Source organism: Culex pipiens, chromosome 3 (genome assembly GCF_016801865.2).
Source record: "Culex pipiens pallens isolate TS chromosome 3, TS_CPP_V2, whole genome shotgun sequence".
NCBI lineage: Eukaryota > Metazoa > Arthropoda > Insecta > Diptera > Culicidae > Culex > Culex pipiens.
The window spans coordinates 8,107,105-8,119,499 of NC_068939.1; the positions used below are offsets into that span (position 1 = coordinate 8,107,105).

At 35.0% G+C, this 12,395-nt stretch overlaps 1 protein-coding gene across 2 annotated transcripts in view; it reads right to left on the reverse strand.

Annotated features, from left to right (window-relative positions):
* LOC120426683 (breast cancer anti-estrogen resistance protein 1) overlaps positions 1 to 12,395 on the reverse strand; it is a 122,218-nt gene that overhangs the window by 38,960 nt on the left and 70,863 nt on the right. The window lies entirely within an intron of this gene.

Here is a 12,395-nt window from a genome sequence, read left to right on the forward strand (position 1 = left end):
ATAGAAGTTTAAATCAAACAAAAGTTTGAGGAATTTCCACCTTTAAGTTTGATGGGATCAATCATAGGGTAAAGTAGGAGGTTATTGACCACGGTCGGAATTTTTATAGCATTTTTTTAAAATCTTCACAATACGTCACTCTACCCTAGCTTCACAAGGACCTACAAAAAACAGCTGCATCACTTTTTTCTGCGCTGCAGAACTAACCTCGAAATCGTATCGAATTACAACACACAGAGAGGCCGCCACCGTCGTAGCTCGTCGCGGTCTTTATTTTATGAACCTCAAACAAATAAAAATTAACACAAAACAGGCTCGGGCTAGGCTAAATCATTGCCCGCGGAGAAGCCGGTCGAAGGACGATGGCAGTAAAATAACAAAAAAAAAGATCAGACAGAATTGGGTTCACCTGAAAGAACCATTGAGAGGAGGGAAAAAGAAACAGCAAAAAATTTGTTCAATTTGGTTCGATTTGTGGCAGATTTTTTTGCTCTCTGTTATTTATGTAATTGTTTTGCTGTGACGAAAGGATGGGGTATGAAAAAAAAGTTGGGCTCAAGGCTTGAACACTGAAACATCTGTGGCAATGACTACAGCCAGACAGTAAGTGAAGAGGCTGAAAAATTACACCGATAAATGGATTTATTGAGCGGTAATAATAGGAGTCCACTTCACAGCGAGTCGCAGCGTGTATGTTTTGCTGATTTGGTTGGTTGTCGTCGGTTGAATGTGAGGTAATTAATGAAATTGAAGGAAAAACGATCAAAAACGATAACATTCAAAAGAACGATTCAAGTGAATGCTCTCGAATTGTCATCCAAGTGAGCGGTATGATGGCACAAAGAGAACATGAAAAAATGAGCTCATGCAGAAGGTGGTTTTGACTCACACGGTAAAGTCGCATAACTTGCCTTCGCAATCGAGCGTGTCGCTGGTTCAGATCTCGTTGGTGGTACTTTTTTACGAGCTTCGTCTGTTTTAGTATTGATGGGTTCAAATGAAAAAGTTGATTAAGATATGCTTTCAAGACGCACCGAGACCGGATATAAAAAGCATAATCAATCCCAAACGACACACAGCGTGGAGTTCGTTTTCTCTACAGCTCGAAAGGAAAAACCTTTCCGAAACCGCCAGCTATAAATTTTCCCACCCATCAGCCGACATTTCCAATCACCTTCCGCGATCGAATTGCCATAAAAAATCGGAAAACATCTCCGCAACCTTTCTTTCCACGTCCAAGAAGAAAACTGGAAAAAGCAACTTTTCGCACGACTCCAGCTCCACCACCAGCAAATATCTAAATGTATCGCGCACTTTACGATCCGTTTTTGAACGGAAAAAAGGGAAAAATTTACAGCTGTTAGGTGAGGTTGGGAGCCACAGAAAACAACAACCCCCCCACTTGCCCACAAAGTGAAGATTGGAAAACGTGACATCGACGCGACGACGCCCCACGCCACATGGACGCTTACGTAACACCCAACCCCGACCTGCGTCACGTCTGGACGACGACGACGACCGCCAAGAAACCGGAAAATCGAAATTAAGCATTTTGTCAAGTGCAGTGACTTCTTACGGGTTTGACTTGGCCACGACACGGTGCAAAATTTTAATGACGTTTTCCGAGATTGCAGCAAGAAAGGCAAGAAGATGAAGACCATTTTTGCCCTCAAACGCAGGAAGAGACCATAATGGATGCTGTAATGCAGTCCGGTCGTGGCTTTTATAAGCCGTGATTTTCATTGGGGGACCATCCATAAACCACGTGGACACCTTAAGGGGGGTGGGGGTGTATGGTGATTGTCCACGGTCCATACAAAAAAGTTTTTTTTTTGTATGGACAATTGTCCACGAAGGGGGGGGGGGGGGGGTTGAGATTTCCAAAAAAGTGTCCACGTGGTTTATGGATGGTCCCGGAGTGAATCACGGGACCGTGGAGTGGAGCGGAATTGGAAAACGCAGCAAAAGTGCGAAATGCTCTCAATTGCGATCAAAGTAGCCTAGTGGTAGCGTTAGCACTAACGCTAAAGTGACAGCTTCATGCGTCTAATCCCGCTAACGTCAAGTTTATTTGTGTATAATTACAAAGTCACACCCATTTCACGGTTCCCGCGAGCCGGCAAGTGTCACTGTCCGCCCGTGACAGGTTCTCTCTGGAGACGGAACCGCGTCCCTTTAAAGATGATGGTTGTTGAACTTTTTGACGGGTTGGTTGCGCGCAGAAAGATTGACGCGAGTTCCTTGACTGCAAATCTCCGGGAGGAAGAAAAGCGAGCACGATTCGCATAATTAACATATCAAATAGTTGGTGCCCGGTGACGTTCTTCCGCACTCTTTCGGGGGCTTTGGTGTTGGTCATGGGAAAACCGGAGCGTTCCGACATCGGTTTGACTTTTTTTCTTGTTGACGTCCTAGTACTGTGAAACTCTGATTATTTGACTTTTTTTACTCGAACTTTTTCAAAGAAACTTGTGATGATAAAACTGTCAAACCAGCGGGGATTTACTGCAGTTGTTCGACTCCATAAATCCGATTTACTTCATCTTGCTCGGAAGTTCTTGCTGTTTTTTTCCTGCTTGTTTTGGGACACGCTTGATTGCGCTCTCATATCATTTGCATGGATTTGCGGCTTATTTTGGCTGTTGCTTTTGTCGGAACTTCATAGAATAGTAGTGTATAAACTCCGCCCTTTGTTGATCCTGCTGACTTTGTGCAAAGTTGACAAGAAAGACTGAAGGATTTAAGCTGAGATTTGACATAAACCAGTTGCGAATGTTGGCCGTAGTTCAATGGTTGAACCTAACGGTAAGGTTATTTTTAAAGGAGCCATTAGACTACGACAAACAAACAAACAAATTCAAACAAACCAACTTTTTGACAGTTTACCTGAATTTGATTCCAGAAACGTCAGCCTGCATACATTTGGCTTTGTTTGCAATTTTTCCGCAAACAAGTTTGTGAGTTTTGCAAACCGTCAAAAACAAAAAAGTGCGAGCTTGTTTTTTTGTTTGTTTCCATAATTTAATAGCTCTTTGATGAACAAAAAAGTGTGTTATTTCAACAAATTCAAGTTAAGTCTTAGTAGGGAAGGGTGGGGAGACTTGATTTATCACAAAACTATGAACTTTTTTTATGATTTGAAAGCTTAAACATTCAACATTTTTTAGCTTACAAGGATTATTGATCCAAAGAGTTTTTTGAGTAGCGTTTTTGAGATGCTGAAATTTTTAAAATATTACGAGAAATTCTTCTTCATCCGAATTGTAAATTTTGTGTAAGTTAGGCCGTTGCAAATGTTTTTTGAAGTTTATGTCCCTCGACTTGGATCGGGGTCGAAGAGGGGGGGGTGGATAACAAGCCATGGTATCAAAATTTGAATAAAAAAGTGTTTTAAAGTGCATTTTACACCTGCTTAGTTGTTTTGCAATCATAAGTTTTCAAAATATCCAAGTATTGAAGAAATTTGTTTTCGGTTAGACTTCCATTTCCTTTGAAATTTTGATGTTTTTGAAAAAATATTTTTTGCCTTCTGATTTTTCGAACCAACTTTGAAGGGAGGGGGGGGGGGGGCGACATAAACTTTAAAAAATATTTGCAACGGCCTACAGCTATTTGGAATAAAACCTGTAAGATTGTGTTTAAAATATAAGAAGCTTTAAATTCAAACTACTTTAAAAACTTGAAATATTCATGATATTTCGATCAAATTAGACCAGGTTTGCAAAAACATATATTTTTTTGTTTTCAAAACCCTTAAAAATAGATACGATAAGCTTATCATATTTTTTTTATTTTTTTTTAAAGAAAAAAGATTTTTTGGAGACTTTTTGCAGCATTTTTATAAAAAAATCTGCGTAAACAGTATATTTTTAAGAAAAATTAACTAAATCAAAATATTAAAAATAACAATTCCTTGTTTACTACATTGAATTTAAGTAAATTCCTCACAACTTTCTAAAACAAAGCATATTGATTTACGTCCAGTTTTTGTGTATTTTTTTTAATATGGTTGAAAGCTACAGGAAATTGTTTAAATGATTTTTAAAATAACTTGTTGTCACTAAAAATTGATTTCCAATAAACATTGAACATTGCAACATTGAAAAAGTATGATTTTTCATGTTTTTTAATGTATATTGCAGGGCAAAGCAAAAAAAATCAGATTGTACAAAATTTTCTTTTTATATTATTTTTTCCAAAACGGGCATAATGCCCTGTTTGCTTGAAAAAAATAAATAAATAAAAAAACTGCGGTATTTTTTCAACAAAATTATTTAAAAATAGTGTATTTTAACAAAACTTCACTAAATTTTTTTTATTTCAAATTTGATTTCACATTCAAAATGCTAAAATGATTTCTTCAATGAAAAAAATATAATAGTGATTTTTTTTTATCAATTTTCAGTGACAACAAATGATTTAAAAAAAAAAACAACAAAAAGTTTTCCTTGTACATATCATTTATGTTTCTTATCGTTAAATTTGTTGAAATTCAAGGGAGATTTGAAATTTTATAAAAAAAACCCGATTTAATATCACCAGAGGTGAAATAGAGCCTTTCTTACAAAATGATGAAACTCCGAGAAATATATTGGTGCAACTATTTCTTCAAAAACATAATGATACCATCCAGTGAGAATTTTACCTAAAGCTTCGAATCTTTTAAGGCTAAACCTCAAATGCCATTTTTTTTTAATTTCAGAAGTACATTATTTGTCGCAAGACATTTAAATTTAATTAAGAAAAACATATTGGATTGACATTATTAGAAAAAAATAAAGGGTACTCAGTCTATAATGTTAGTCTATGATTAACTTAAAAAAATATGTATCGCTATTGCACTTTGTCGATCAATTATGAGAAGCCAGAAAGAAAACGTTCACGCGCAGCGTAAAACGCGCAAGCGTAAAAGCGCTGGCGTTGAAGCTTCGACTTGACGACTTGTCGAGCTTTCGAGCGAGAACGAGCCGGGACTTCAAATTTGATGTTCAGTATATGATTTTGTATAAATCCAAAAATTTAATAGGAAAAAATAGGGTAAAAATAAGACGAAAAACACTAAAATCGCTATATCTCTGGAAATACATTTTGGAAAAGCTTCAAATTTTGGGCCCAAACAGTTTATGGCGCATGTTTTCGAATGGCTTTTTGTTTGAAACTGAATTCTTTAAATTTGATAGTGTTATCTGTAAAATAGTCCAAAAAATACCTCTAAAAATGGCTTTGACCACATTTACTGGTCGAAAATTGTAAATCGAAAAATAAAATGTTCGTCTTCGACCCCACGGCTACAGATCTGGCTTTTAAAAATTGTGGGTTTTACGAGCGGTTTTCCAGTGATGGAAGACACAAATTTTTAAGAGCGGATACAGACATCGGCCATGTATTTCAGAAAAAGAGCTCTCAAAAATCAGACTTTGAGTTCCGGGTTTCGAGCCAAAATTCAATCGAAAGAGCGCATCTAAACCTTCAATTTAGTAATAGGATTTTTTCCTGGGACGAATCCTCGCCGTGCACGATTTTTTTTAGATTTCTGAAAAAAGCGTTTTTCCAAAAGCAAACCTTAAACCTTTCTTTTGTAAGAAAGGCAAAAAGTCAAACGCTCTCAAATAAAAGTGCGGAATCCAATCGATGTAAAATTTGCTGAGAAGTTTGATCGAGTCGTGAACACTCAGTTAGAAAGATAAATTTAAGTGAAATTACAAATAAATCCTTGGGGAGAATTATTCTGAATGACCCCTTACCTTTTTTGAGAAATTTACTCTGTATATAAAGAAAAATCATACAGCTATAACTTTTGAACCAACCGTCTGATCAATACCAAAATTTACTCGAATACAATTCATACCAAATGCTTTCGATCGAGAATGGGCTGGGACTTTGAATTTGATGTTCAGTATATGATTTTGTATAAATCCAAAAATTTAATAGGAAAAAATAGGGTAAAAATAAGACGAAAAACACTAAAATCGCTATATCTCTGGAAATACATTTTGGAAAAGCTTCAAATTTTGGGCCCAAACAGTTTATGGCGCATGTTTTCGAATGGCTTTTTGTTTGAAACTGAATTCTTTAAATTTGATAGTGTTATCTGTAAAATAGTCCAAAAAATACCTCTAAAAATGGCTTTGACCACATTTACTGGTCGAAAATTGTAAATCGAAAAATAAAATGTTCGTCTTCGACCCCACGGCTACAGATCTGGCTTTTAAAAATTGTGGGTTTTACGAGCGGTTTTCCAGTGATGGAAGACACAAATTTTTAAGAGCGGATACAGACATCGGCCATGTATTTCAGAAAAAGAGCTCTCAAAAATCAGACTTTGAGTTCCGGGTTTCGAGCCAAAATTCAATCGAAAGAGCGCATCTAAACCTTCAATTTAGTAATAGGATTTTTTCCTGGGACGAATCCTCGCCGTGCACGATTTTTTTTAGATTTCTGAAAAAAGCGTTTTTCCAAAAGCAAACCTTAAACCTTTCTTTTGTAAGAAAGGCAAAACCTAAATACTTTTCCATTTCCAAATTTGTCGCACACTGGAAATAAACTTACTTTTGGAAGAACTTCACAAAACTATTTTTTGTTGCAAATCTTGTTGAAAATATCGTTCGGAATCACCATGATGAATACATTTTTGGAAAGATGTTCAAAAAATTCTTTCTAGCGTTTCACTTAAATGATCTCCCAATACTGTAATGTTTTATAGTGCATGTTGTAAAATATATCAAAATTTTAAATTTCTGACCTGGTTGATTAAGTTATGTTTACGCTCCTTTCTAGATTGAAGAAGGCAACATATCTGGAGTATTTTTTGAAAAGGTCCACTAAACCAAAATTCCAGTTTTTGCTTTTTGGGTGTTTCTGAAACCGCCTTGAGTCAGGGGTAGGTATTAAAAAACACTCAAAAAGCAAAATTAAAAATTTGGTTTATTGGACCTTTTCAAAAAAAAAAAAAAAAAAAAACTCCAGATATCTTAGTACTGATTTAAAAAGATTTGTTTGTGTTTTAGTAAAGACAGTTTGTTCACAATCAAAGTAATTATATATTTTTACAAAGCATTTCAGCAATATCGCGTTCAAAGGTAAAGCATAACCTCAAAGTAATCCAGAACTAAATATCTGATAAGCTAAAGGAAACCAGAACTCCTGAACCGAACGCCACACCTCCGCTCAAAACGGCGTGTAAACAAAACCACCATAAAAGTCTAAATCTACATAATCCTAGTCTACCTTCAGAATTAGAGGGGGCGAGAGGTGCTCCCTCAAAATCCGTCTCGAAGGCGCTGAACCAGCGCTAAACGAAACTTACAAATTCAACCGCTCCCTTTAATCAGTTGGTAAATATTTACACTTTCTTACAAGGAAGGTTTCCTCCTGGTTTTAGTCCGGGAAGACGTACCACCACAAAACAAAAGCACCAGTAAAACCGGAAACGAAAAAGGGCGACTTTAAGTTGACGTGGCTTCCTTCAGATTAATCACGACGACGATGAATTTTAGGGGGTCGGGATGGGATTTATGGTTCGTTGGAATTTGGTCCGTGCCGAGTTTGGTTCGGCGGAGACAGGAAGAAATCTTCTAATTTCATTCCGGGATTATCCTTGGCTTCTTCAGCTTGGTTGCGCTTTTGGGCGGGGTCTGCTCTGAAGTTGAGGAAATTTATCACCAGCACGCAGAGTTTCAATAAAGAATCCTTTATTTTGGGATGCTTTTTTGTGCGTGGGGGTAATTAAGTTACTCACTGTTGCTTGGCGTGAGCGCCATAACTTTGGTGCTTGAAGAGTCATTAGATAGGTCCGTTGGAAGTATAATTTAATTGAATTACAACGCGACATGACTTCCGGCTACTTGAGTCTGTAATGGCCGAATAAAAAAATCGTTAAACCTAATTGTGAGGCATAAAAGTTGCTTCAAATTTACTTCAGGAGATCCTCTTTAAGTTTCAATTTCAAGCCAAGCAAAAGTAATCTTAATTTTCTTCTCAATTTCCTGAATTGCTACCGTATTCACTCTGTTACCTCATCCAAATGAAAAAACTCAAGACAAAAATCAATGAACAAAGTATCGAACCTTTCTCCGTTTGAAACAAAGCCAGGACGAACTCCTTTCCAAGGTATACAAAATCGACCCAATCTTGAAGAAAGAAACAAAAACAAAATGTAATCTTCAACAGCATCGGCAACCTTCCTTCTTTCTTACCCTCAAGATCTGCCGCAGCAGCAGCAGATAAAGATGTAGATTAAGAAGCTGAGAGAGATATTGTTCATTAGAAATTCTTGGCCTTACTTCGCAACGTTGGCTTCCGCGCGAAAGCCTTTGGGAAGTGCAGCGGTAGCAGCAGCTCAATAACGCCGGTAGTTTACGATTTTCCGTGGCTTATCTGGAGGATCTCGGGCTCAACCGTGGAGGATCTCTCGGAGAGGAGTGTTTTTTTTGTTTTACCCTTGGTCCCTGAAGGTAGTTTTTAATGAATGTGGGATCTTCCTGGAATGGTACCTTTGAGTTGTAGTTTATGTAATATGAATTAATTAATTTTGATTTGCCTTGTAGATGCTACTGAAATAGATAGCCGGAGCCATTAGTATAAATAAAGGCACTTTTTCGATTTTTAAAGTTTATCTGAAGAATAACATTAATGTTTTATTTCAATATATATTTCAAAGTTACAAGAACCTCGTTTTTTGAGATTGAAATAATATAAAAAAAGGGTGATGAATTTTCTTAGAATTTTAAAAAATTCTTTATTTTCAATAATTCATTTTTTTAAATGAAAAGGTTTTTCGAACGTTTATTTTTCAGATAATCTTTTTTAAAGGTTTATCTTATGTTTAAATAATAACACTAAAATCCAAATATTTTTTTCAAATATTAAACGTTAATCAGTTAAATTAATTATGAATTCACACAGTTAATTTTTCACTTAAAACAAATAGCGAAATTTGATGCTTAATTTTCTAAAGCATTCAATATGATTGGCATGGACAATCGTTTTTTAAAGTTGCTTTTATTTTTTCTTAAAACACCCGATAAAATATTCAAATATATTTTTTGAGTGCAAAATTAAATTTGCAAACTTTGTGAAACTTTGATAAAGTGCCATTTTCAAGTAATAACCATTTTCCATAGCTGAGTAATCCTCTACAATTTTCTTCAGTTTCTCCAACGTTTATCAGTTAAAATAATGTTGAATTCACTCAGTTGATTTTTCTTTTTTTCAAACCTATTTTTTGGTGTAACATTAAACTTGCAGTCAAAAAATACTTTTGTGAATTTTTTATAAAGTTCACCGTTTTTAAGCAATAACCCTTTTCAAGATTTTTAGATTTTTTATAATTCAATTTCTAAACTAAATATTCTAAATGTTTAGTAAAATGAGAATATTTCACAAAAAATCTTCTTTAAAAATTGAAAATAGGATCAATAGTTTCCAAGATATCGTCAATAAAAATAAGGAAATATATATTTTCATTCTTTCATGATCATAGTTCAGCAGCCACTTTTCAAATTTGAAAAATAACTTTAATTTGGTCGAAATAACAACGTAGGTAACGATAATAAAAACAACGTATCTTTTTGAAATTGAGGGTTAGGTGATATAAAAAAAGATTTTTTCGTTTTCAAGCAATAACCATTTTCAAGATTTTATATTTTTTATTATTCAATTTCTAAACTAAATATTCTCAAATAGCTGAGAAAATCCTCTAAAATTTTCTTCTGGTTCTGTAAAAAAAAAGAAAATTAAGAAAATACATATCTATGTGCTGCACAATAAACTCTAATTTTCTCTAATCTTCTAATTGATCAGAATTTACAGTAAAAAAATAAGATCTTTGCAAAATTGTCTTATTTTTTTGAATGAAATATTAATAAAATTTCAAAACCACGACTGACATTGCAAAAGGGCTCAAAACTTATTATTTCGTCTTTTTTAAATGTTAGTCGTTATTTTGTTATTCTGACAGAAATGTTTTAAAAAAATCTGAAAATTTCATAAAGGTTCATTTAAAAAAATTAAGATTGGTTCAATAGTTTTCAAGACATTGTCGATACACAAATTGAAATTTATATTTTTATTTTTGGATAGGCCATATCCAAGCAGCCAACATTGTTAAAAAAATGTAGCGAATTTTTCCTGTTATTTGAATTTGTTTTTAGAGAAGGTAGAAACTATTAACACAAGAAAAGGTTTTTTTTGACAATATTTAAAAATTAAATTTTTCCAAAAATTTTTTTCGAGTGGTACGATTTTTAATGCCAAAAATAAAATCCATGTAAAATTTTTCTTTAATTTTTCAATACAATATTCACAAAAAATTCAAATCACGACAAATATTTCAAAGGGGATTAAAACTTTATATTTCGTCGTTTTAAATTGCTAGTCGTTATTTTAATCAAGTTCTGAAAATAAAATGTTAAGAAAAATGAGAATATTTCACAAAAAATTCTTCTTTAAAAATTGAAAATAGGATCAATAGTTTCCAAGATATCTTCAATAAAAGTAAGGAAATATGTATTTTTATTGATTTTCATTCTTTGATGATCATAGTCCAGCAGCCACTTTTAAAATTTGAAAAATAACTTTTTTCTTAACAAATAATTTCATCGAAATAACAACGTAGGTAACGTTAATTTAAAAAATCGAATCTATTCGAAATTGTGTTTTAGGTGATATAAAAAAAGATTTTTTTTCCGATAATTATTGTTTGGTCAAAAGCTTTTATCATAATCGACAACTTTGCCGAAGATAGAAAATTAATCAAGATACAAATTTTCGAATATTTTCATAATACTTTTGTATGAACAGCTCCCAAATTCGGACATAAGGAGTCAAAGGAATCCAAATGAAAAAAAAAACAAGACTGAAAATGGCGAAAATTTGCCAAAAGCTAGAAAATTGCTTATCTACCTCTTTGAAAAAAGTGTATCGATGATTCATTCAGTTCTGGATATATAGTTTTTGATTTTTTTAATACCCATTTTTAAAGAACAGTTCTAGAGTTTTTTTTGAAAAGGTCCTATAAACCAAATTTTTAATTTTTGCTTTTTGGGTGTTTTTAGAACCGCCTTGAGCCAGGGATATTCAAAAACACCCAAAAAGCAAAAATTAAAAAATTGGTTTATTGGACGTTTTCAAAAAAAACTCTGGAGTTGTTATTGTCTGGCAATTTAATGACATTCAAGATATCAGCTAATTTAGAGAAAACTTCATCTCAACCTTGTTTTAGCTCGCATTGATCTCTATAAAAGAAAAAAATCGTAATTTCAATCACTTAAAATAGTTAAAATGCTCTGGTAACCAAATTCAAAACTCTCTGTTAAATGTATTTCATTTGGGTCAAACTTAAGTTTTCAAAGCGCAATTAAAATTTAAAAGGCTCAACTTTAATCGTCCAAATAATTTCCCCTCACCAGGTCAGCAGTGCCAGTCTTTAAGCCTGTACAAATTGCTTTTAATTGTTCGCAAAATGAATAAAACTCCAAAAATTATCCACGGAGCCCCCTCAAAAACTTGCATAATGGCCTGTGCATCTCATCATCGGCAGCCAGCAGCTGCCGGAATAATAGATTTCCAATTACAGTGCCGCTGGCGAAGCCTACCCTTAACCTCTTCACCCCCAGCAAACCGCTCCCCCCGCAAAATTGTAATGAAATTATTTTCTATTAAAATCAACACTTACAACCGGTAATAATTCGACACCGCGGCAGCAGAAGAAGTGGCCAGCAGCGCGTGCAGTTTGAAAATGAATTTCCAAATGAATTGGGCTCCCGCAGGGGGGAGGCTCCGGCGTAATTACGGGGCTTGCAGAGATTCAATCTCTCGCGGGGCACCTCGGCCAAATGCCAGGTGCAGCCTCCCCTCGAGAAGCGAGGGGGATCGGTCGTCTTCGATCTGTAGTGATATTATACCCGTGAGAGAGAGGGGGTAGATCAATGGGTCTAGGAAAGTGTCTATGGTAAGCATCTTTGGCATGGTGGCTACTCAATTCCGCAAAAAAAAAAAAAATGAAAAATCATTTTAATTTGTGGATAAGATTTGTTACAAAATTGGATTGGCATAAAAAATAACTTTATGGGAAGATGGCCTTATCAAGCTAACACCATGTCTTCAATTGAACACCTCTACGATCTACGAGGCATGACCACCACTAAAACCGGGACCCGACGAGGGGCGCGCTGATAATGCCCCTAATGGTGAAATCCGATACACCACTCCAGTTGCTACCGACAAGGCTTTTCTCCAAGCAACCCCGGTTTAACCACTTACTTCGAGCCCACTTGCATCCACAAATCAGCTGGCTGGTCGGTACATTTCAATTAGATACGCCGGGGTTGAATCCGAAGAGCTGCCACCACTGCTCTAACCGTTACGCTGGCAACCAGACCAACGTAATGAGCAAC